We start from the raw sequence: 25,258 nt of genomic DNA, 5'->3' as shown, positions 1-25,258 counted from the left end.
CCTTCTGCAGGCTCCTGCCCGACGTGGGCTTGACCAGGCCCTCTCTGCTGCTGCCTCCTGCCACCTCTGGGCCTCACCGAGTCCCTGCTACTGGCTTCTGCCATCTGCAGATGCCGACCTCTCTTGGCTCCCGCTGTCTGCAGGCATTCACCTCTCTTGGCTCCTGCTGTCTGCAGGTGCTGACCCTCTTGGCTCCTCTCTGCTGGTTCTCAGTCAAGGTTTCCCAGTTCCTCTAGTGATTTCTGCTCTTAGTGAATTTCAGCTTTCAGCTCATGGGAAAACCTTGTACTGACACAAGAGGAATAATTAATTCTACCTTTTAATAGCAGGAGGAGATAGTCAATTCATGCCTGAGAGTAGCCCTTTGCATTCTCAACAGGAGACTCTCACCCCCTCTCTGCTGCCCTTACAATGCTGAAACATCTGTCTGCCACCCTTGTTGGGCTCTGTTTAGATGAGAATGAATTTTTCAACAGAACAGGCTAAACACAGATCTGCTGCCATTTGTTCAGAAAATCGAAGGACAACATTTCGTTACTCCTGCAGTTACCACAAAAGTGATTTGTAACCCAATACCAGACATATTGACCATTTCCCATCATGCTCAGCACCTAGTGTGCTTATGCAATATGCTAAGTACTTAATTGTACTCATGCAAATACAAAGCCCATGCAAATAAAGTGCCCCCCTTTTAGCTGCTGAGAAGGGGAATGCCACTCAGACACCCAGACCTGACTTACATCAAAAAACCTTGAAAGTATTTAGATATATAGACGTCTCCATGACAAACTCTCAGCAACCTTTGCAAGAGTTAATATTCACGATAACCAGGAACTTACATTCAACTGCTCAAGTCCACTGCCACTGACTGTCCTGACCACCTGACTCAGATCTGATCCTAAAATGTACTGTCTCGTGTCAATTGATAACCCAGTCCAGCTGCCTCACAGCAAATGCCTGAGTCACCACACTGTGAAAAAAAGATTAGCTTTGTAAGGTTAGTAAGGTTACAAATTAAAAGGCTTTGGTGGACTGAATATGGAAGTATTCCAGAGGCTGAGGAAGTTAGCAAGACATGTGCAGTGGGTAGCTCCTGCTCTTATATTAAAGGAGTTCCAACGCCAGCATCTCTGTTGATCTCAACAGCAGCATGGTGGCACAGCAAGAGGTGATCTCTTGGGTAAGCTAGTCCCCCAAGCACTAACAGCGTTAAAGGTCAGTACTAGCACCTGGTATTCTCCACCCTCCAGAAACTTACAGGCAGGCGGAGCAGTTCTGGAGGACCAGTGTTTTGTTCCCAATGTAAAACGCTACTTAAAACATGGGTTGTTGTATTCTAGATTAGCTTCAGTTTCTGAATCGTCTGTTGGCTCACCTGGCCTCTTTCCATATTGGAGCTTTGCTCTTGCTGTGCCACCGTACTGCAGCTGAGATCAACAGAGATGCTCAAGTTGGGTGTCCTTTTAATGCAAGAGCAGGAGCTGCTCCCTGCACATTTCTTGTTAATTCTCTTAAACTCTGGAATTCACTTACACCTTTAGTCCACCAAAGTCTGACTTTTTAACCTTACAAACCCTGCAAAGCTGATCTTGCGCACTAAGCCATTTGCTGGGATGAAGACAGGACAGTTATTTGTTGACATGAGATGGTAAAATTTAGGATAAGATCTGAATCAGATAGTCAGGGCAGTGGATTTGAGCAGTCAAATATAAATTTCTGGTTATTGTGAATATTAACTCTTGCAATATTCGCACAGAGTTTATGATGGAGACATATAATCAATCAACCAAGTTCTTATGTGTTTCAGTGTTTTGGACATTGTTGCTTTAAAAGGAGAATGAGGCCTGGTCTACACTGAGAAGGTAGGTCGACAAAATGTGGTTTGCATCGACCACATAATGTATGCGTCTTCACTGGCTGGTCAGTTCAGTTGACTTAAGTCATGGGAAAATTCAACTTAATAAAACCACCTCTGCAAGTGGCGTAGTGCTGAAATCGAATTGTTTGGGTTGAATGAGCAGCAGCGTAGGCAGAGCGCAGTGTAAATCGATGTAATTGGCTTCTGGGAGGTATCCCATAATGCTCTGTTGTGACCACTCTGCATTTTCACACTCTGCTGCACTGCAGCCACATACACAGGAAACAGCGCCTCCCCATAAGCCCCGGGAAATTTTGAATTTCCACTTCCTGTTTTGGCAGCTTGGAGAGAGCTTGCCAGCAGAACTGATCATGGTGACTGCACGCCCCAAATGTGCTCCAGCCTGGAGTTGACCTGAGGTTTTGGATCTCATCAGTCTGTGGGGTGAAGTGTCTGTTCTAACTCAGCTCTGAGTCAGCAAAAAGGAATTGAGATATTTATGAAAAGATATCGCATGGCATGTTGGAAAAGGGGTACAGGAGGACGTGTAGCAGTGCCGTGTTAAAATCAAAGAGTTTTGAGGCAGGTGTATCAGAAAACTCGGGAGGCAAACAGTCATTCTGGCTCATCACCAAAGACATGCCACATTTATGAGGAGCTGCATGCGATTCTCAGTGGTGACCCCATCACTGTACTAGCATGCAGCATAGATACCTCAGGGGAATCCAGGATGAATGAGAAGGACTCTGTGGATAAGGAGGAGGAGGAGAACAGGAGCCAGGTGACTGGGGAATCCATTCGCCCTGAAATCCATGAGCTGTCTGTAACCCCAGAATAGCCCAGCCAGACACAAGACAGCGTGAGTGACTGAGATGCTGGGGAAGACACATGTGGTGAGTATGTACTGCAAATCTAATTTCTATGGTTCTCTCTCCAGTCCAGCTTCTTGTGATAGCGAAAGAAAAACTAAGTGTGGTGGTGGGGATGGGCTTCCTTGTTGTTAGTTCCCCCCGGAAAATAATGTTTATGTGCACGGGGATGCTCCAAAAATCCTCCATGGATATCTCCAGGAGACTTTCATTTAAGTACTCTGTGATCCTTTACAGAAGGTTTCTGGGAAGAGCAGTCTTATTTCTTCCACTGTGATAGGGCACTTTCCCCCGCCACTCTCTTATTAATTGTGCAGGCATCATCGCGGAACACAGCATAGCAGCATAAGAGCCAGGCCTCTACCCAGATGCTTGCAGTAAATCCTCCCTTTCCACTTCTGTTACCTTCAGGAGACTGATATCACTCATGATATCACCTAGGGAAGATGGCGCAAATTTGAACTACCCGCTCCATACAATTGGTTTTCTTTTCCTCTGCCATGGGAGGTTCTTTTCCTCTGCCATGGGGGTATGTAAACCGCAAGTTACAAGACAGCATGTGGTTACGCGAGTCTTAGGAGTCACAAGATGGGTGCCCACATATGGTTTCGCCTGGGGGAATTTCACCACCACCACCCCACACACTCTCTGTACCACCTTTTCAAATTTTTGGGAGGTTCAGGGAGGCACAACAATCCTGTTGGTTGGGGAACTATGGACTTATGCAGCATGCACTATGGGGATTTCCCTGAAATGGATGCACCAGCCTCTTACTTACCATGTTTGGAAAGGCACTATAACCTCCTGCAATAGGCAGAGATTGGAATGCGGGTCTGCCGTTCCCTTGGGAATATAAAGAGGAGTTATTTTTACATTGTAACATTGCTTTTCGTTCATGGGACCAGGAAACAATGGATGCCTTGTGATTTGCTTGCCTTTCAGTGGACAGCGCAGCCTTTGGCTCAGCATCTACTACTCCTGCTGACCGCCTGCCACAGATTAGAAGGCGAAAAAAAGAACTCGGGATGACATGTTCACCGAGATAATGAGCACCTCCAAGGCTGCTGACACAGAGCTAAGAGCCTGGAGGATTTCATTATCAGAGAAAATGAACATGGACATGGAGAAAAGGAAGGCGACCCAAGAATGTGAGTATGCAACGCAGGATGAGATGATGCACATAATGAGGGATCAGTCAGACATGTTGAGGCATTTGGTTGAGCTTCAAGAAAAGCAGTGGCAGGACAGACTCCCTCGGCAGCCCCTGCAAAACTCTCAACTCACACACTCTTTCCTAGCTCCCACCTCCCCCAAGCAATCTAGGAGGAGGTTGAGCAGGATGCAGTACATGCTCTACTCCATGCTGGGTGAGGGGAGTAGAAAAAGGCACCTGCCTCTTTAAGAAATGGGAATGTGTTGTTTGCTGTTTGCACAGTGAACTTTGCTCTCTCTCCCCTCACCGCCCCATTACAATGCATGCAAAGTGTTGAAATAACTTCCTTTCACTCCACTGTTAATGATCAACAATAAAAATGTACTGCTTTAAAGATCATTACTCTTTCTTTATTGGGACTGCAGGGATTACTGTTACGGTGGGGCTAGCACAGTGCTGTGGTGCTGGGGAATGAGTGGAGGATGGTAAGGGAAGACAGAACACAGGTTTTTCAGAAACATTAGGTCTCACTGCAAAACCGATTTTTCAAGGCTTCCCTGAGGCGCAGCGCTCTATGGTTGGCTCTCAGCATTGCACTGCTGTCTGGCTGCTCAAAACTAGCAGCCAGACTATCTGCTTCCACAACCCAAGCCAATGGGAACTTCTCCCCCTTTGTCTCACATACATAATGGAGCACACAGCAGGCAGAGATAACTGCTGGGATTTTTTTTCCACTGAGGTCTAGCCTAGTGAGTAAACTGCGCCAGCAAGCCTTTAAATGTCCAAATGCACATTCCACGACCATTCTGCACTTGCTGAGTCTATTATTGAAACACTCCTTTTTGCTATCCAGGTGCCCAGTGTACGGCTTCATTAGCCAGCGGAGCAAGGGCTAGGCAGGATACCCCAGGATCACTATTGGCATTTCAACATCACCAATATTTATTTTTTGGTCAGCGAAAAAAGTCCCTGGTTGCATCTTTTGAACAGACCTGAGTTCCTAAAGATGTGTGCATCATGCACCTTTCCAGACCACCCCACATTGACGTCGGTGAAGAATACCTTGTGATCCACAAGGGCCTGCAATACCACTGAGAAGTATCCCTTTCGATTAACGTACACTGTGGCTAGGTGGTCCGGTGCTAAGATAGGGATATACGATTGCATATGAAAGTTCTGCAGCTGCTGCTCATCATCCCACACCTTCATAACGATGCGATCCCACCAGTCAGTGCTTGTTTCCAAGGACCAGAAGCAGTGCTCCACCAACTGCAGATGGTGCGTGACATCCAGCAGCAAATGGGAGTTGTTTAGTTCTATGGCTTGTAGCAGGGCATCTTGAATAACATCACAATTTTCAGGGCTGTGGCCCCAGTCTCACCCTTGAAAACACTGCAAGATAAGGCGTGAAGTGTTTGTGATGCTCACAATGATAGTGCAGAGCTGAGTGGGCTCCATGCCTCTATGGCAATGGCATGAGTGCAGCAGAGAGACCAAAGTGTTTAGAAAAATGGTGGGAAAAAGTGTTAGTCTGTTTGGGACAAAAAGGAAGGGGGAGGGAGACATTGCATCATGGGAGGACGACAACCTTCCCAAAAGTCTCTGCGGCTAGTTGCAATGTGGGATATCTACCCACAGTGCACTGCTTTGATTGTCAACCCAAGTGCAGCTAGCGGGGATGCAATCCCGCGACGCAACGAGTGTGGTGTGATCACACTCCTGCGACTTCTAAAATTCAGTGGGTGAAGGTCAATTTAAAATAAATCGACTTCACTTCACAGTGTAGACATAGCCTGAGTGTCAGAGTGTGAGAAAAGAACAAGAGGCAGAGATGGGACAGCTAAAAGCTTGGAACTGCAGATGGATACTCTGTTAGTTTGCACTGTTTTGCTGTGATATGTAAATAAAGTGAGATGAGTTAGTCATAAACTACATTGCACAGTTTGCAGACATAAGGAAAGCACCATAACAATACACCATTTGTGTTTCCTCTTCTTTTTCTCTCTACTCAGCAAGGATTGTAAAAAGTGAGGAGGAGATAAATGATTCATCTGCAGGCTTGACTGAAACTTTTATTTTCTAGTCCAATGACTTTGTAACTTTGAAGCTTTTTGAACAGGGGAAGTTCCCAGCCCTTTTTATAGAGCTTCCTGCTTTTAATAAATTTCTGTTTCAGATACTTGTGCCTTAAATTGTTGGTTTTTCTCAAGGTTGTTAAAGCTTTATGCTGGGTCTGATCGTGGACCTGTGGGTTTCCATGCAGGTGAAAGCACATGGAACAAGAGATTGCCAGATGTATACTGCCATATGGCCCTGAGAGGAATATTTTGCAGTTATTTTTGTTTAAATGTTTTTATCTACAGTGGCAACAATAGACCAAATTCTCCTCTCAGTTAAACCCATGCAATCCAAAGACTTTATTAAGAATAAAATTAGGTTAATTAACTTTCACTCTGAATGTGCTTCCCTTAAATCCTCAATCTTGCAATCAGATCTGCATAGGCAAAGCCTTGGATCCACATGGAAGCCCTCTGGAATTTATTGGCTGTACACAGCACATCCAGATGCAGGACTGGAGACCAATTTTGCATTCTGATTGCTATCAATATCTTATCTGGCATGGGATTCCTGCTGAGATTTGAGCACTAAACATAACCCTTTGCAGATTTTGAAAATGTCTGACCAACAAGAAAAAAAATCCTTAAAATGCCTTTTGAAGGAACATAGGTACAGAAGGTATTTACAGTATTAGGATAAAGAGTAATTAAGAGAAGGTTAATAGAAGCGGGAAAGTCAGCTCCGATCACCAGTTCTACTTTAGTTTTGAATCAGTGCTATTGTTACTGAAGACGGCACCTCAGATTTCCAACATTTAAATCATGTATTTGACCAGGGTAATTGATTGCCAGGAATCATGAGTGGATATAATCTGATACACTGCAAAATATTGAAGGGGCTAAAAAATAGTTGGTTTGTCTGTCTTGTTTTTTGTGTTACTGAGCCTACACAGTGATCCCTGCTTATCCATTGATACTGTAGAAGAATGAACTTTTTGCCAAACACACTATTTTAATGCAATGGATGATGGATCACCCTGTGCCAGTTTGTGTCTTCATTAAAACTGGGAAGAGGAGCAATATAATCTCAGAGCTGCTTCCCAAGATGAAAACACATGTTTATTACTTTAAAAAAACTGGCCAGAATTGGGAGCATGGCACATCTAGCAATGCAAAAGATAGATGATGCATCAAATGAAAAAAAATATGTTACTTCCTGACAGAAAATGTATATTATGAAAGCATTTCATTTACCTGAGATGTGTTGGCATGAAACATCTGTTGTGTACTCACTGCTTTCTGATGCGAGCACATTTTAATATTTTTGCCAACTATAGAAGACTCTCAGGGGCCCTTTAAAAATCAGCATAAAAACAAACCCCCAAACCATATTTGTTGCTATTGCTAAAGTTTATTTTAAGAAATTAATAGTCTTGAGACTTCAAGGGAAGTAAAAGGTGTGTCACATGAGCACACTGTGTAATGAATCTCACTATTTCAGTGGTTCCCATTTGTTGGTCTGTGGAGATTTGGCTCATCACATAGTTTTATTTTTTGTTTCCAACTGCTGAATTACAGTAATAAAAGCTAAAAGCTAAAACTAAGTACTTTCTTAATAGCACTTTCCCATGTAAACAATTGCTGCAGTTACATAGGGACTATGTGTGTTTGTGAATGGGCATGGTGGTGTGCTGTACAGTTGTGACTGGAAGGAGAGGCAGACTATGCAATTGTAATTAGAGGGGAAAATGACTCATGCAATTCTGACTGCTAGAAGAGGTGGCATGAGACTCTCTCCCTCAATTGTAGTCCATGCTGTAAAAATGTTTGTAATCCCAATGGCTACCTAATGTTCACAGTTGTTCCATACACTGCGACAAAAGGATGTGGAGCCATCTCTACTCAAAACATCATAATTCCTGTAATTGTTATATAATATTTATTTTCTATTAGCACTCAAAGACCCCAATCACTATCAGGATTGAACCTTCATTGTGCTAGACCCGGTACAAACAGTTAGGGCTTGTCTACACTTAAAACACTGCAGCTGCACCGCTGTAGTGCTTCAGTGAAGATGCTATCTATGCCGATAATTAGTGCATCTTTCCACCTTCCCAATAGGCAGTAGCTAGGTTGATGGGAAACTTCTCGTGGGTTAGGTTGGTTTAACTACATCACTCAGGGGTGTGAATTTTTCACATCCTGGAGCAACGTAATTATACCAACCTAATTTCCGAGTGTAGAGTAAGAGAGTCTCTGCCTTGAGAGCTTACAGCCTAATGCCCTCATTCTACAAAGACTTATGCACATGTTCAAAGACAATGGGACTAATTATGTGCTCAGAATTAAGTATGTGCTTACATCTTTGAAGGATTGAGGCTAAATAGACAAGTGATGTATGAAGTGTTGTTGGGATAGTTAAGTAATCAAATATACACAATTTAAAAAAATATGCTCCTAAATCTAGCCTTTATAGATTAACCATTTTCTCAAAGCTATTACTGCAGAGATGGGAGTTGAAGGAGAGGGCAGTGACCCTACAGACCTCTAGGATGGCATACCATTGCAAGGTTCTTTTATCTCAGCAACAGTGCTGTTCCTGCATTTCTAGTATCCAGCACACTTAAAAATCAAACACCCACCACCTACTATCAGGGCTTATTTTATCTTATATTGGAATAAAACCAGCTAATGAGTTAAAAGGATGTTTCCTATGAAGGTATAACAATTTTAGCAGCTTTGGTTTTACTTATTGTTTATAACTCAGACTCAAAGAAAAATTCTAGATTAAAAAAAAAATTTTTTTTAACCAAAGTTGTCTGTATGAAGAATGATCGTTTGTACTCATTAAGATTTAATGCTGTACTTTGCAGGGTGTCATTTGGGAAGTAGTGACCCCCTCGAAGTAGAGAATCCATCTGTGGGCAACGCAGACCCATGGTTCTTTTATTTAGAATGGCCCAGACTTCTGTTAACTCTGTTCTTCAAAAGTATTATCTTTAATATATATGTTTTCACAAAAAGAATACCCTCTTAGACCTTACTAATGATTATTTTCCTTGAAAGTGGCTTTCCATTTCCCTACTCCATTTGTCCAGAACTCATAGAGACTAATTAAAGGACATTTATTAATCTCTTAATCTTTTAATTTATACAAAAGTATCCAGATTTCTGAAGAGTCCCTCTCTTTTGCTAGAGAATTAAGTTCTTCAAAGTATGTTTTATTTATTACTTTAGCAAGGTGTGTTAGGGAAAGGAGGTGGAGTAGGTCTGCACAGAGGATGGAATTATTATGGATTAATACTATTTTATTTTCATGCTGTAACAATTTACTTAAAGGAGAAAAACAAACCACAATTCCAGTAAAATAGAAGAGTTGGCAGATAATGAAAAATAGAGCAGTGGGAACCCATCCAAATATAGGTAGAACCAGCTGGAGATTAGTGTGGGTGATAGCTGGTTTGCACCGGTTCAGAGAACAGGCCTTAGAGGTTCCCGTTTGAACAAACCATTTTCCCATATTTGAACCTTATTGTGAATTTTTAAATAAGGTTCATGCTCATCCAACTAAAGGTGCACATAAACTTGCTGGGTGTTTGGAATTAGGTTTCACCTCAGACACAACATCAGAACTCTGACCTCAGGGAAAATAAACTTCCTTGGTAAAAATAGGCTAGAATCACTAGGTGAGCCAAAAAAGGCCATAACAAAGAGACAATTCCCACTAACTCGGGGAAGATAACATTGTACAACACACTGTCTGCTAGAGTCAAGCGAACACAAAGACTGGGGGAGAAAAAGAAAAATCTAAAAAAATAATCCAACTGAGTTAGAGAATGAAATAAAATGCAGTCCATAAGTAAGGAATATCGATGATTTGGCTGTGAAAATGGATTCATTCACACAACTGACATGAACCTTCACACAAAACTATAGATAGATTCAAGCTGAAAAATCTGGGTCCAGATATCAAAACCAAAAAAGTCACCACTGTCTGGGGGAGGTGTTTGGTTAGGGCCATTATAAATATCATTTACCATCCTTGGACCTTAGAGATAAATATGCGGAATAAGGACCTAGTTCAAAACCTATTGAAGCCAGTGGAAGCCTTTCCCCATTGTCTACGGTCGATTTCAGATCAGACCCTCAATACCTGTCTTGAAGAGCTCGATAGACATCAGATAAATGAAGGATGGAAGATAGGATACAGCAGTGATTCTCAAGCTTTCCAGAATACTGTACCCCTTTCAGGAACCTGATTTGTCTTGCCTACCCCAAGTTTCACCTCACTTAAAAACTATTTGCTTACAAAATCAGATATAAAAATACAAAACAGTCACAGCACACTACTACTGAAAAATTGCTTACTTTCTCATTTTTACCATAGAATTATAAAATAAATTGACTGGTATATAAATATTGTACTTATATTTCAGTGTATAGTATATACAGCAGTATAAACCAGTCATTGTCTGTATGAAATTTTAACTTGTACTGACCTTGCTAGTGCTTTTTATGTAGCCTGTTGTAAAACTAGGCAAATATGTAGATGAGTTGATGTACCCCCTGGAAGACTTGTGTACCCCCAGGGGTATGAGTATCCTGCTTGAGAACCACTGGGATACAGCAATCAAAAAAGCACATGGCAACATTAGATTTGTCATGTTAACTCCACAGTTTTTGGTTAGAGAGTGGATTTATTTTATTAATAAATATGTGAGGTCAATATAAGAGTCATTTACATAATTCTGACCTAGACAGAGGTATACATTTTGACTACCTCCACAGCCAAAAGTTCAAGATCCACAAAGCTCAAATCAATCTTAAACTCTTTTGAAGTTTGACAAAGTTCTTTTCCAATTTAAAAGCTGCTCTGTTTCTTGGTTGTAACTGGAACTTGCAGTAGAAGTATCACAATATGGCAAGAGAGGTTTATGCACGTGACCCAGCTGGTACCAGGAGTACTGGAAGTAGACAGCTAAATAGATGGTTGTTTGTTGCATCACAAGTAGCACTGGAGTTACGTAAAAGCACAATCCAATAATAAAGCTATTTAGGACCATGTTTTGTAGGAAGTGTTTGTATTAAATCCCCCAAACTCATAACTCACTCTTTGTTGGTCTCCATTACAATCTGAAAGCTCAAAGCAGATTCAATGAAAGATTGGTGAGGATGCACAGACCCTTAGAATGATCTTGAGTCAGGGTGTGCTTTCTCTTCTAAAGAAACTGAAACCTGCACTTGCATGCTGTCTCATAACAAAACCAGGTGAAACTTGATGATTTTGACTGATTTGGGAAATTTGTTTAAACCTGAAACTCAGCACAAAATCTGGGTTATTGGGTTAGTTGCCAAGGTAGCACGTTAAGCAGATCTGGGCTTGTTTTGCAAGCGAGTTGCTTGTTATCCTGCGAGAGTCACAGGTGCTTGGGCTCCATTCAGCCTTTCTGCAGTTGCAGAAATACACAATCCGCCATCTTTGTTCCAGAAACCAAATTGGGCTTGTTTGATTGCTGTAAAGGGGTCCGAGCTTCCCCCTTGCTGCTCCAGGCTTCTTCCCCCACAAACCACACACAGATGCAGCTTTGTGCTCCCACTAGTGCTTTTTATTTACAGACTTTCTTCCCACCTCCAACTATTTACAGGTACAGTCTCTGGTCTGGGGCCACTCAGTCTCAGCTACCAGATCAGGGCAGTTCACCTCCCACTGAGGTTTCTCCCTTTCCGGCTGACCGCTTACCCCTTCCGGCTTCAACTCCTACTTCCTCACTTCAGTAAGCCTCTAGTCAGCCCCCTGAGCTTCTTCCTGCAAGCTTTTCTAGGGCCTGTCTAGTGAGCCTCCCAGCTGCTCCTCGTTAGCCCATTCCCTGCAGGCTCACTCAGCTGGCTCCATTCCTCATTTAATTAGGGCTCCAGTGGCTTAACCCTCAGTGCTTTGCCAGCAGCCTGTCAGAGTTGTGCTTTCGGGCATCATTTCCGCTCTTTTTAGGGCGAGACTCAGCAACTACACCATGGATCTAAGCCAAAGAAAATACTTGCCAAAACCCTGTGAAAAACAAGCCACCAACTTTCATACTGCTCTTCTTGTGACTTACTGGAAGTGAATTTCAAGGGGTCCCAGAGACATTGAAGAGCCAGATCTTTGGCTGGTATAAATCATTGACTTCATGTGCTCCTATGCTGCATTACACCAGCTAAGGACTTGGCCCTAGTATTTTAATACATGCAGATTTTCTGAGTCCTCCTCCACGGCTTCAAATAAAGGGAAGAACTGAAGTGAGGCCAAGCATATATATGTAAACACTGGAGCCAAGGAGGAAGAGAGATATATACAGACGTTGTACTGTGAACTGAGCTGCATACCAGGCATACCTTGGGCATCATTCACACAATTTACACCTACATGTCACTAATGTGTTGAAAATTCCCCCATCAGATATGATGTGAAATTCTTGGCTGTCACTGAAAATAATTAAATTAGCTTTCAGATGTTCTCCATAAACACATCATCACCTCTGCACGGATTTAGAGGGGAAACTCCTGGGGTGTAGAAAAGCTCCACAGCTGTGGATGCTGAAAGAGAAGAAACCAAAATACTTACAAATGCCCAGGAACAACATGTTGCCCATAGAAAATAAAGGATTGAATGGAATAAGCAAAACTGTGTGCAAGAAAACATCTGTAGATAATAGCTTGGAAACAGTTTCGAATGCAACCAAGAAAGGAAAACAACCCAACTGAAGTATTACAATGATATGTTATGCTGATATATTCTTATATTTGCTAACACAGCTAACAGCAAGTACTGGTGTGTAGACAAAAATAATACTGTCAAATATCCAATTTTATCAATTACTTGATAAGCTTTGTGTAAAAATGTAATAAACAAATAACTGTGTTTATTAAAGAGATGTTATGAACAGAAAAGTGATTAGGCCAAAAAAAAAAAAAAGTGGTTTGCAGTGTGTTGTAGTTATGCTGTTCCCGGGATATGAGAGACAAGGTAGGTTTCGTAATATCTTTTATTGGACCAAAATGGCATCATTATCCTCAACAACAGTATTCCCTGTTTGTATTCAGAATCACTCCCTGCTGACTTAAAGGACAAAAAATAAGTCTTCCCTCCTGTTTCACTTCAGCTGATACTCAAGTGCTAGCAGAGCCGCAGTACAGGAGATTATGCTGGATCACATTTTGACTCACTCACAATTAAAAAAGTTTTGATTACAGAACTTTTACTATTGGATTGTAGCCCAATGGTAAGCTAAAGCTTGACTTTCAGCTCCCAGGTTGGTTTTGTAAATTTGAAAACATGGAACCACACTATGCCATTTCTGCAGTTACTCTTTAGAGTATAACTTCAGTTCAGGAATATTTCATTCAAACTACAAATAAACATGAAAGCTGGGCTAATTTTTAGAAATCTCTGCATGAAAATTCTAAGCAGGACATTGAGTCACCTACTCAGCCAATACCAAGCAAGCTAGGAGCATGACAAGCTAGGAGCATGCTCTCATTGGTGGAACATTCTCTGAGAATATACTCATTTTAGAGTGGTTGGTAAAGGGACAGGGTTTTATATGTTTTTTTAGAAGAGGCTGCTCTTTCCTCAGTAGCCAACAACTGAAGTTCATTTTCCAACTCTTACTAGTCAGAGGTGGTCTTATATTTCTGGAAATCAGTGGTGTGCTAAAGTGGCCTTAAAAATTCTGCCACCAAAATTAAGGGAATGTTGGGGGTGATTTCCTTACCTCTGATGGAGTCATTCCATCTCTGGAAAATACTGAATCATCTCTGCCAGAAAGAACGTATCTCTGGGGCTCAAAATTTTTTCTGGAGGACAAATTGTTTGCCTCTCCACGGGAGCAAGCTGGAGAATATAACAATGGTTATATACTACCAAAATGGGTGCTAGAAAAAAAACCCTAAAATAGAGGGGTATTTCAAAATTATTTCCTCTTATAACCCTACAAAGACTTCAGTCTGTCTCTTTCAGATTATTCAGGCTGAACACTGTGCTATACTATCTACTTAGTATAACTTTCTTGAACAGCATCACAATTTTCAGCAAACCGCAGTGTAATATATGTCTGTTTGCCATATGATGTTTCCTTCCCTCTTGGTTGTCGTGGTAATCTGTTAAAATACTAGCAGCACTTTAATGTGTGACGATAATGTCATGTAATAGCATAATAAAAAACAGAGGCCTTTGTAAATAAGTTATTATAAAAATTGGATTGGTAATAGGTTTGGGTAATTTAGGTTAATTCTGGGGATTGATTTTATTTTATTATGAAAGATTAAATATATTGTTATACTGGCATAAAAATTGATAGGCTATGATGGGAATCAAGCTGGTTTATACTGGCTCTGGAGGATACAGCACCATTCTGTATAAGGAGATTGAAGATTTGTGTATCAGGGGAATTATTGAGTATCCTCTCGGTATACCACTCTAAATGCCAGTGAAAGCAGGTGGAAATTTCTGAATATCACTTAGCAAATGAATGCAGAAGGAATGCTAGACCTGTGATGGCAGCATCCTATTGAAACAAAAATCAGTAAAGGCACCAAAGTAAAGACTGCCAGTTTCCTTAACACCAAGATCTATAATCTCATCCATTCTCTATTCCAGAGGAATCAGAGCCTGAAGTCAATAGGCCATATTTTCTACACAGTTTGAAGCCCTTTTGCCACTCAGTAGGCATAAAAGGGTCATAATCTTGTCCAGTAGAGAATTCCACGGGGGGGAAACACCCAGCTTGCACAAGTGTGCAAGAGCATGTCCTGTGTTTCTAACCTGCCCCTCCCAGTATAGTAGGTGAGTTGAGAGTGGGAGGGGATGTGTCGGGGCAGGCAGGTAGTGGGGTAGAGTTCCAGTATGCCAGTCCTCTAGGGCCTATTAAGATTTAGCCCAATATTTCTGATTCTCATTTTACTTATATCTTTTCTGCCTTGGTGTAAGCCTATCCTGGGGTTGGGAAGAGATAAGTAAGGGCCAGAAGATAAAGCCTGTTGCATATAAAGGAAGGAGGGTTTGAAATGAACAAGAAAAAAATTGGGGTGCAAAGAAGATAGCAAGTTAAGAGAAACCTCAAAAGGTCAGTTCTATTTAAAAATAATTTCTAAGCAGATGAGGATTTGACATTGTCACATGTTTAAGTATTACAAAGAGCAATTACTAAGAGCCAGGAAAGTGCTTACAGATGCAACAATTGGTTATTAAAATCTGTCTGGAAGAAAGCCAGCAAGAGGGAGTGTCAATTTGCTGCCAGAGAAAGTGATTAAAACATAAACAGGATGTGTTGGAGTAGCCAAATACATTGAAGAGAATATCCTATTCATGTGCCATTTCATTAGATAGCTCTTCCAGTACAATACTTATACTTTGTCCAATGGAGCTGCTGTATTCCTTGCCAGCAGAGATACACTCTTGATATTTCAGCATAAGGCTGAATAACTCAGTATTTATTAACTGATCAAAATAAATGTGCCAATATTTGAAGTCCAAGGTCCACACACAATGGATGCAAAAGTATACTCACAATGTACACATGAAATTACCAAAACTTCCTGCTCAGCCTAGATTCAATAGCATGAAAATTGCTATTTAGATGCCTAATTAATCATTTGCCATGCTCTTACCCCATTTGCCCAGGCAATTGTAATACCTGTATATATAATTATGAGTACACAATTTGTGCACATTTTTTGGTGAATTTCACTCCTAACTTTATTCTTGGTTCAAATTTTCATCAAATATGAACCATCCAACAGATTTTGACCTTTTTTATGTTCATGCTTAGACTTTGATTTATCCAAATGTATTTGTTACTCATATATATTTTCCTAATATTTTAAATGAACTGTCTTCAGCCTATTGGCTGCTCATACACTTTTCACTTTGACCATTGTTGCTATTTGACTATTTGCTCATTTGCGATACGAGTCTCATAGAATTGTTTCTGTTCCCTGACTGGATGCTTAATATTTTGAACAGGAAAACGAATAAACAGCAAGTGAGAAATAGCAGATACTCCTCCTTTACTTGCATATATGCTTGCTCACATGTGAATATAGATATTGATATGAAGAATAGCCATTCTTCAGCCACCCAAGGGAATTAAAACCCATCCACTCGAACAGTGAAAACAAGGAGGCACAATCATGGTTCAACCAAAAATCTATTGAACATTCAAATGAATGAATATTTGTGACCACCATTTTTGAAGGTTTCTACTTAACATGCACAAACCCCACTCACATGTCTACTTTCACAAGCATTTTCATGATTCCTCCTACTTCATCCATTAGGCATAGAATATCTTCCCCCAACTAGTTTGTATAACCAATATCCACTCCTTTTTTAAAGCTCTCCTCAACTCTTACCTCTGTCATGGCAACTACAGGAAGAGGCCAGCTGATAATGACTGTGTCGATCACTGAAATATATTAAATAATTCTGAACAAAGCTTACACATAGTCTGTGGAAATGTGTTCTTATTTCTGTTCCCTGTCTGATACACTCACATGTTTTGTGTGGTCTTAAACTAGACTGCAGGCTCTTTGGGGAAGAGTCTGTGTCCTCAGATGTGTTTGTACAGTACCTAGCACAAAAGGATTCTGATAATGATTGAGGCCTTTGTATGCTATCAGAATAATAAAATAAAATAAAATAAAATAAGTTAGAGAATATGAAAAGGGTAGCCATTTAAATGGATAAAAGCAACAAGACAATGATAAGGATGTGATAGAGTCTGGTACCTTCCAGTTCAGTAGATTCTCTCAGTACCGTCAGTGGCAACACAAGCTGTTTTCTAGCACTATTTGTGAAGTAAGATGCAGCCTTCTCCATATTCTTTGTAATCAAGCAGAGCATTATTAGTTAGTTTGGCTTTCCCCATGACCACAATGGCTTTGGCCAGCTTCCTCCCAGCACCATTTGAGCAAGTAATCACAATCCTTGTTACCTGTGATCACATGTTCAGACCTCTATTTCTATACTTTCAGCCCTGACAGGCAAGAGGTGGTGGTTTCAATTCTTGACAGCTTCTCCAAGAGCTTGGATCCGTAGACTCAGAAGAAAGCTGGGCAAGATGACAGTTCTTCATCTGGAATGATTTCTCAGTCTTGAAGCGCCCTTGCTAGTGGGATTGCTTCCCTTTTTATACTCTTAAGTTTATTTTTTCAAAGCATTTTTGGTAATTACATGAGAGAACAAAGGAAATCCAAACAAAAACAACAGGGGAAAGACGTACATGTTTATAAGAAGGTGTTAGCCACCTGAATTTTGTTTAATCAACAATCCAGCACTTGTTTGTCACAAAGTTTCACCCTTTCCTAACAAAAGGGGTTTGCGGTTTGCTCAGATGAAATCTGAGTATACCTGAGGGTGGTACCCCTCAAAAGATAGGATCAAAGGGTATCTTTGAAAAATACAGAGCTACTGACTTATAGATGATTAATTAATTACAGAAGATAATTTAATTAAGGAGGCTGATCAGTCAACAGGAGCCATTAATCATAGGAAAGGCAATTACCCTGATGAAATACCAGATGTGATTAAAGAGGAAAACAGCACATGTATGATGCAATAAGAAGTAATCACTTCTTTTCAAAATGGGATTCCAGCCACTACCGTACTTTTTCAAAATGCTTCTTATTAGTAATATTTGGTAACTTAATTTTATAAGTAGGCCCAGCCTAGCTTGAATTTCACAGTCTACACCACTGTAGTAAATCCACCTCTCCAAGAGGCAGTAGCTAGGTTGACGGAAGATAGGTTAACGGAAGAATTCTTCCATCGACCTAGCCATGTCTACACAGGTGCAAGTTTAGTTACGCCACACAGGTAGTCAACGGTGGGTAACAGTGGGTTACAGTTACTACATTCAACATCACTTATGTTAAATTAAAAGGAAGTTTATCATCAAGCCAGGGGTTTTGACTGCAACTTCTTCCTACAACTCACTGTGATCACTTTAGCAAGCAGCCTGAGTTTAGTTCAGCAATTACTGTCCTTTTCTCTCCCAAGGGCTATGATGGTGGGTTTACCAGTGACCATCCAGCCTTCACAAAGCAACAGTACCATCCCCACCACTGGTGTACTCTCGTGCCTTTGCAGGGGAGAAGATTGCCCTGTGTCCGCCTGATACGTCCACTACCTATTTTCTCAATGTCATTCATGCCATGGGTTATCTGCTCTTTGTTCTATCCCAATGACCATGCTTGGGCATATTAATTGTTCTGGCAGGGGGTATCAACCTGAATCTGGCTCAGTCTGCCTTCAAAGAAAGACAGACATTATAATTTTTCTTGTAAATCCCTCAATTTAATCCTACTCTAGCTCATGTCACTTATTGCAGTGTTCTTGTAGCCACGTCGATACCAGAATGTTTAGAGAGGCAAGGTGGGTGAGGTAATATTTTTCATTGGACCAACTTCTGATGGTGAGATAGACAGCTTGTCAAAAGCTTTTCTCTCTTAGCAACAGAAGATGGTCCGGTAAGATACCGCTTCACCCCCTTGTCTCTCTAATATGAGTTATTGACAGATTAATGCTGACCTATCACTGAAGTCCCTCCAGGTCAGAATTGAGGCACATTGGTGGGATCAATAGGAAGAAACCTGCATGGCCATTGCTGCTCTTGCTCATCCATCAGTTCAGACTTTATGATACCTCCTCTTATCAATTCTCTTCATAGTTTCTACCATAAAGAAAACAGGTTTTTTTTTAAAAAACCATATATATGGGTCTAGATTGCTGCCAATTGCAATAATAGTATCTAATATCAATATTTGAAAGTGAATGTTCTGACACAGATGAAATAGTGAAAGAACTGTCCAGAGTCTGATAAATCTATGAGGTTAGCACTAACCTATTGAAGTTAATACATTTTATTTCCAAAAATGAAAGGCTATAGAAATTATCCTTTACCAAGATCATTTTCATTATTTTTCATCTTAATTCTATGAAGAACATTTGAAAGCCAATTATGAGAGAGAGAGAGAAATGCAGGGAGAGGGGGTGGAATAGAGAGTAATAATTGAAGAGTACTGAATCAGTTCTGCACAAATCAAAGAAAAATCCATATTTATTACTGTTTGCAGCAATGATTTTCCATCTATAATTTTAGTTATAGATCTTGATTTTCAGTTTACAAGGTTATTAAAAGTCATGAAGTAGCCTCAGAAGCAGCACTACAAGTAGTTCCTGGCTTAGCTCTTTTGCTGCTGTTGTGCTACCTTTGCCCATCAATTTCCCTTTAAAATCAGTGGGACATTGGGATGCACCTGATATAATCAGCTGTATGTCCCTAGATTTGGGTGAAAATTCCAGCAGCAGTCAAATGGTTAGACTGTTTTCTGTTTCTCCTGGTAAGCTGTGACTTGTAGCAGTGCTATATTCATGGGCTATAAAAAGACATCTTTCTAAGGAAGAGCAATTCTACTTTTCTTCCTCCTTCATTTAGCCTCTTATTAGATTTTCTGGTCATGATCCAAATCCAAGATATTCTCTGTGGGAGGATAGGAAGAAAAAAAAAAGTCCTTCTGACCATCTTGAGTTCTCTGGGAGCTTATTACAGTAAGACAAGTTCTTGAAGGGATGAAAAATATTCCAGGAAGTTATTTGTCAATTCCCAAGGAAGTTAATTCATAGAGCACAAAAATAAATCCTGAATAAATGAAAACAAACAAAATAATTGCATACAAAGTGGCGTATCAGTCTGCTTGTTTGAATTTTCTGCTGCTGCACCAACACAAAAATGCCCTCCTCTCTCTCCTTTTTGGTCTCAAGTAACCCAACAGGGCAAAGGTCATACGGGATATTCTGTAGGGGTAAAGCTTAAACAGTAAACATCAGCCTAACATCTCTCTTAACTGTTTCTCATTTTGAGAGACACCTATTTTAGTCCTAAAGTTACTTAAGTTACATACTTTTAATGTTGAAAATTATGTACCTGACCTCACTGTCAACTCTCTTCTCTTCCTTGGTCTTGTTGGTGTCTCACAAGGAGTTTGGCTGCCACAGTCTTTGCAACGTTGGGAGAGGGCACTTTTGCTCATAACTTATTGACAGAGAGGGTTGCAGAGTGCCTTTCCTTCTTTGAGGACAGACTGGGTGAGCCTTCCCCACATCCACAGCAGATTTCTTAATAAAAATGTTAATTAAAAGTAGAGAGAAAATGGAGTAAAAACAAACCAACAAAAAAAAATCCCCAGTTTGCATAAAATAAGTGGAGACTGCCTTGCCTAGTTTAAGTTATAGAAAGGAAACGTGTACATGTTCCAAAAAACCCCAGACTCTGGTTCCAACTCTACTGCCAGGGTTCCAACTCCAAGCTGACTCCAGTGAGCGAGAGAACATTTCTTCACTGCCTCCAGAGATCTCTCTTCTCCCTGCGTCTCCACTCCTTCCCAGACATGTTTCACATCATGTAAGGCCCAGTCTAGGTTAGGGGCATGATATTTTTTTAAACTGTGCTCAGGGTCGGATTTCCAAACTGGCACAGTAGGCACATGTCTAGGAGCACCTAAACAGTAAAATTATCACATGGGCCAATGGGACCCGTGCCCAGGGGTCCACTCCAGCCTATTTGGGTGCCCTGCACAAGCGCCGGAACTCTGGCCCCACCTCATGCTCCTCCTCTTCTCTCCCAGGACCCCACTGCCCTGCTCCCTCTCTTCTCCCTGAGGTCTTGCCTCCTGGTCAGGCCAAAAGCTGGAGCAGGGGTGAGCATATTCCCCCTGCCCAGAGCTAGCTGAGCCAGTCACCCCAGACCCCGCCCTCCTCCCGGAGCTTGTCCAGCCAGTCCCTTTCTCCCCTGCCACCCTCTCCCCCTCACACATGGAAAACATGAAGGTAAGCAATAGGCACGGGAGGTGCTGAAAATGCTGTGCCTAGGGGCATATAAGGTAAATCCGGCTCTGACTGTGCTCATCATAGTAACTGTCCACACAAACCAAGGCAGCATTTGCCCTTTGAGTCATTGTTTAACCTAGACACAGGAAGACAGTGCTACCTCACTTCATAGACACAACTGGAATGGCTGGACATTTATTTGTACTTTAAATGAAAAGTGGAGGATTTCAAGGGGTTCATGAAGAAAAGGTGATGCTCTATGAGCAAACCAAAAGAAAGCAATTTCTCAATTCCATCCAATTGATTCTTTGGATTCTGGCCAATTATTCTTGTTTGTCAAGTAAAGCCTGGTCTACACTAGAGACTTTTGTTGACCAAAGTCAACTTTTTGCACCAAAACAATGGTGGTCTACACACCGCAATCCATCCCCGCCAACCCAACTCAACGAGCGGCACTCAAGCAACCCAATAGGGCTAAGATCATATGGGATACTCTCCAGGGCTAAAGTTTAGGCAGTAAACATCAGTGTGTTCAGAACACTGACAACAAAAATGGCAAGCAGTGCAGGATCCATCCTTTCAGATAGAGAAACTGGGTGCTCAGGAAACTGGGGCCATTGGAAAATGCTGTGAAACGCAGTCAGAAACACATGGAATGACAGGACAGAAATCACTGCATCATGGGACGTTAAGCCTGCACCCATGATACACTGCGATCCTCTCTGCCTTCTCACAATTCCTCACAGCACAAGGTAGCAAGTTGCACAGTGGGATAGCTGCCCACAGTGCACTGTTCTCAGTGTCGATGCTAGAGCACCAACTGCGGATGTGCTTTGATGACACAATGTGTGCTGTGTGAAGAGGCACAAGAGTTCAAATTACCATGCTTTTTTATCATCTCTGTAACCTGCGTCAACAAAACTTTCTAGTGTAGACAAGACCCAAGTTAGTTATATGGGTACAACCCTAATGTGAATACCTTCATGTTGGATAAGGGTGCCTTATGTGCTTCTCAAACAGTATGGTATAACTACACCCAACCTAGCAGAGAATTGTCCCACTTTAACTGTACCAGCATAAATACCATACCACTAAAATTAAATCTGTATAGATGTTCTGTGTAGACAAGGTCTTAGTTCTTCAGATCAGGTTTCCCTGGTACTTTTACCCACAGTAACATTTTGGACTTGCTGCCAAAGCCAAAGCTTTTGTCTTCAATGCTAAAAAGTTGTTTTTTGCCAAAGAATGTGTAACATACACTAGCTACCCTACTGAGAAAAGCTAGTGGAGACAAGGTGGTAGTTTTACAGTGAGGTCAACCCTACGTGTGTGTGCGTGTAGGGAGGTATAACACTGACCTTGCCTAGCTATCTGAGGCTAAGAAGGACAGATGCCTTGTCTCTGGCTTTTCTGTCAGTGTTTTAAAAGGTGTTTTGTTTTGTTTGTTTGTTTGTTTACAGTGAGATAGCAAATGCAAGAATTATCTTGCTGTAAAATCCTAAGTGGAGACATGGCACCTGCAGTGTTTGTGTGAGGTAGCAAGGTGAGGTCAGCACTAGTCTGTACCCACCCTGGGGATGACCTCACCTAGTTTACCTTCCAATAAAACTAAATTGTGTCCTGTGTTAAAAAAAAAAAACACCTTTATTATCAATGAAGATAAGCCCCTCCACTAGGATTTCACAGTGAGATAACTATTTCCTGTTAGTCATCATGCTGTTAAAAAACACCTTTTTGGCAGTGAATACATAGCCTAAGAGAGGAGGCAATGACCTTTAAACAGGTCATTAACCGTCTGAAACAGGGCTATCTCAAAGACAGCTTTTCAGAGACTGGTCCAACAAGTAAAGTGATTTCTGAGGAGCCATGCACATTAAGAAAGGTAGCATTGCCTGGTTCTGTGGAGTTAGTGGTGTTTGACAAGATAATGTCTACACTGCATACTTAAATCAGGCTCTTAATCGGGTTTTAGTCTTAAATCTCCCTACCATCCACACAGAAAAAATCACTGAGCTGGTTTGGAGGTGGATTAAGCCCAGGCTACTGTATCCATGTGCGGGGAAAGGTTAGAATACAGGCTTCATTTTAACTTGGGCTGGAACCTGCCCACTTTGCTGTGAGAAATATGCAGGCTAAATTACTTGGGCACTGATAGCCCTCCAGTGACTTCCCACAATTCCCCATAAAGGACAGACAAAAGTTCTTCCTCAACTGTGAAAGAATCCCAGAGTGTCTCAGCACACAGAACCATGGCACCCAGACCTACATGGGCGAGTGCTGAAACAGTGAGGACATGGGTGGGGCTTTGCCCTGGAGACACTCACACCCGGACTACACCAGGCCCGGTGCCAATCACCAGGTTGACTGTGCAGTGCAGGCACAATCTTACATGTAGATATCAGCTGTCTCAGTATGGGAGACTCTCACAGAAAATAGCTCCTTCTACTTCTGCCCCACGTGCCTCAGAACCTTGTGAGGCCTATTCCTCAGGCAATGATGTCACTGGAGCAAGTACTGGAGCAACTTCTGTTTCATAGAAAGTAATGATAGAAGGAAGTAGAAGGTTATCTAGTCCATTCCCTGCCATTGCAACATCCCTTCTCAGACTATACTCTCTTTTATTTTGCTTTTATCTAGTGGTTTTGAATGGTTCCTTTTGGAAACTTGATAGTTTCTATTCAGGGTTGTACTCTGGTCTCTGTCAGGGGCCTGATAAAAGGCAAAGGAAAGCCCCAAATAAAAAAAAAAAAATAACCAAGTCACCATGACGCCTTACAGACTCAGAAGTCAAACTCAGATTTAGAGCTGAGTAATTGAAGAGATCAGGAGAGTGTCTCTTGTTAGAGGTGGGTATATATGACGAGAATGCTAAGAAACTGCAAGAGAAACTAGAAATAACATGAGCTCAACAGAACTAAAAACTACGACCTCCCAGATGGCGAGATGGTTCAGGCCATTATGAAAGTTAGGGCCAGGCATTAAATTCAGAACCAGATCTGGGTTCCTATTCTAAACCAGCCCTGTAAACTCAGGGTTTTTTGTTGTTGTTTGTTTGTTTGTTTGTTTGCTTGCTTTGTTTTGGTTCAGACTCATCTCCAGTGGTAAAGCCAAAGGTGATTGACTCAGAAGACTGGATGAAAGTCTCCCCCTGCTCCCCGCCATCATACATGTTTACCAGCTTGGATGTTAACATTATTATATCTTTGGCTTACAAATCACACAAGATCATTGTTCTCCCCTGCAATCAAAGTTTTTCCATAGATTCCTAGGAAGATGTGTGGCCTTTAACAGAATGGGTTCTTAATTTGTCCTGCATTGTATTATTCAATGTCATGCACATTCTGAACAGAAAACAAGTTACCTTTATGGAGGATGGAACAGCCAAGACTACTTACAGCATCTTAGCTCACTGTACTGTATCAGCACACAAATACTCTGTCACTCTGCAGGTAAAGGCAGGTTGTGGCCGGCACTATGTACCTGTGCAAGGGGGAAGACAATATGCATTGAGACTTTTCATCTTACCCCTCTGAACACACTCCCACAGAGAGCACAAGGACTATGTGAGGCTAGCTTTGGGGTGGTAGTAGAGTCCCCAGAGGTGGTGGGTGTGGGTGGAATCCATTTTAAATCAGCCAGCACAGCTATGAGGTGGGGGTGGGGTAGACAGGGGAGAAGTGTGCCCTGTACCCTTTGAACAGCTGGCAGTATTGGTGTTCTCAGAATCCAAGGCAGAATTTTGTCTGAGCCAACCAGAATGTCTCCAGGGACTCCCTCGTGCTCAGTGGTTCCTACTCTCTCTCACACTCCCCACTTTTTCAGCCTTTGTAATATATGACACCCACAACGCAGGCTGCCGTTTAAGTCGCAAGACAGACCCAAGAGCATATGGTACATTCAGCCTTAAACACACCTTCTCATGTTACCTTAGCAACAGCCTTGTGGAAATCCCCAAGTAATTAATCTAGTTGTTTAATTGTTTAAGGTTCATTACAAAGGAAGCAGTTGTCTGGCTCCTTTCTGATTGTCTGTAACATTTCTATATTTAGAAAAGAAATGGCATGCCTGCTGATCTCAGGATCCTCCCTCCCTTGTGTTGTAAATGGGGGAAGGGGAGTGAGTGGCCATGTATATACACCTTCTACAATCATTTACTCAGCTAGTGGGCACACGCTTAGCAACTGACATTACAAGCAATAACCGAAGGGTCCCCCTCAGAGGGGTTGGAAATTCAGCTGCTTTTCTGAATGTCTCAAGTTTTGGAGTCCCTTTCCCAGAGCTTGTACTGACAGTTGCCAGGCCTCTCCTCCAGTGCTGTGTACACCGAAAGCACCCTGTTGTTCACAGAGTCATAGATTTTTAAGGCCAGAAGGGACCATTATGATCATTTAGTCTGACTGCATAATTCCAAGTCATAGAAATTCACCATGTCTTTCCCACAGTGGAGGGAATTAGTCT

At 41.7% G+C, this 25,258-nt stretch overlaps 1 long non-coding RNA gene across 1 annotated transcript; it reads right to left on the bottom strand.

The window, feature by feature from the left end:
- Positions 1-19,030: 19,030 nt before the first annotated feature.
- On the bottom strand, positions 19,031-24,260 carry LOC137165059 (uncharacterized). Its single transcript, XR_010923279.1, has 3 exons — positions 24,196-24,260; positions 19,899-20,089; positions 19,031-19,613 (listed from the first exon to the last, which is right to left on the bottom strand). It is a non-coding gene; the product is annotated as an uncharacterized lncRNA (long non-coding RNA).
- Between the last annotated feature and the right edge of the window lie 998 nt (positions 24,261-25,258).

Source organism: Emydura macquarii, unplaced genomic scaffold (assembly GCF_026122565.2).
Source record: "Emydura macquarii macquarii isolate MOO-44397 ecotype Brisbane River unplaced genomic scaffold, CSIRO-AGI_Emac_v2 contig_2734, whole genome shotgun sequence".
NCBI lineage: Eukaryota > Metazoa > Chordata > Testudines > Chelidae > Emydura > Emydura macquarii.
Note: the sequence above shows the minus strand (reverse complement) of the source record. Positions and strands in the feature narration are given on the sequence as shown.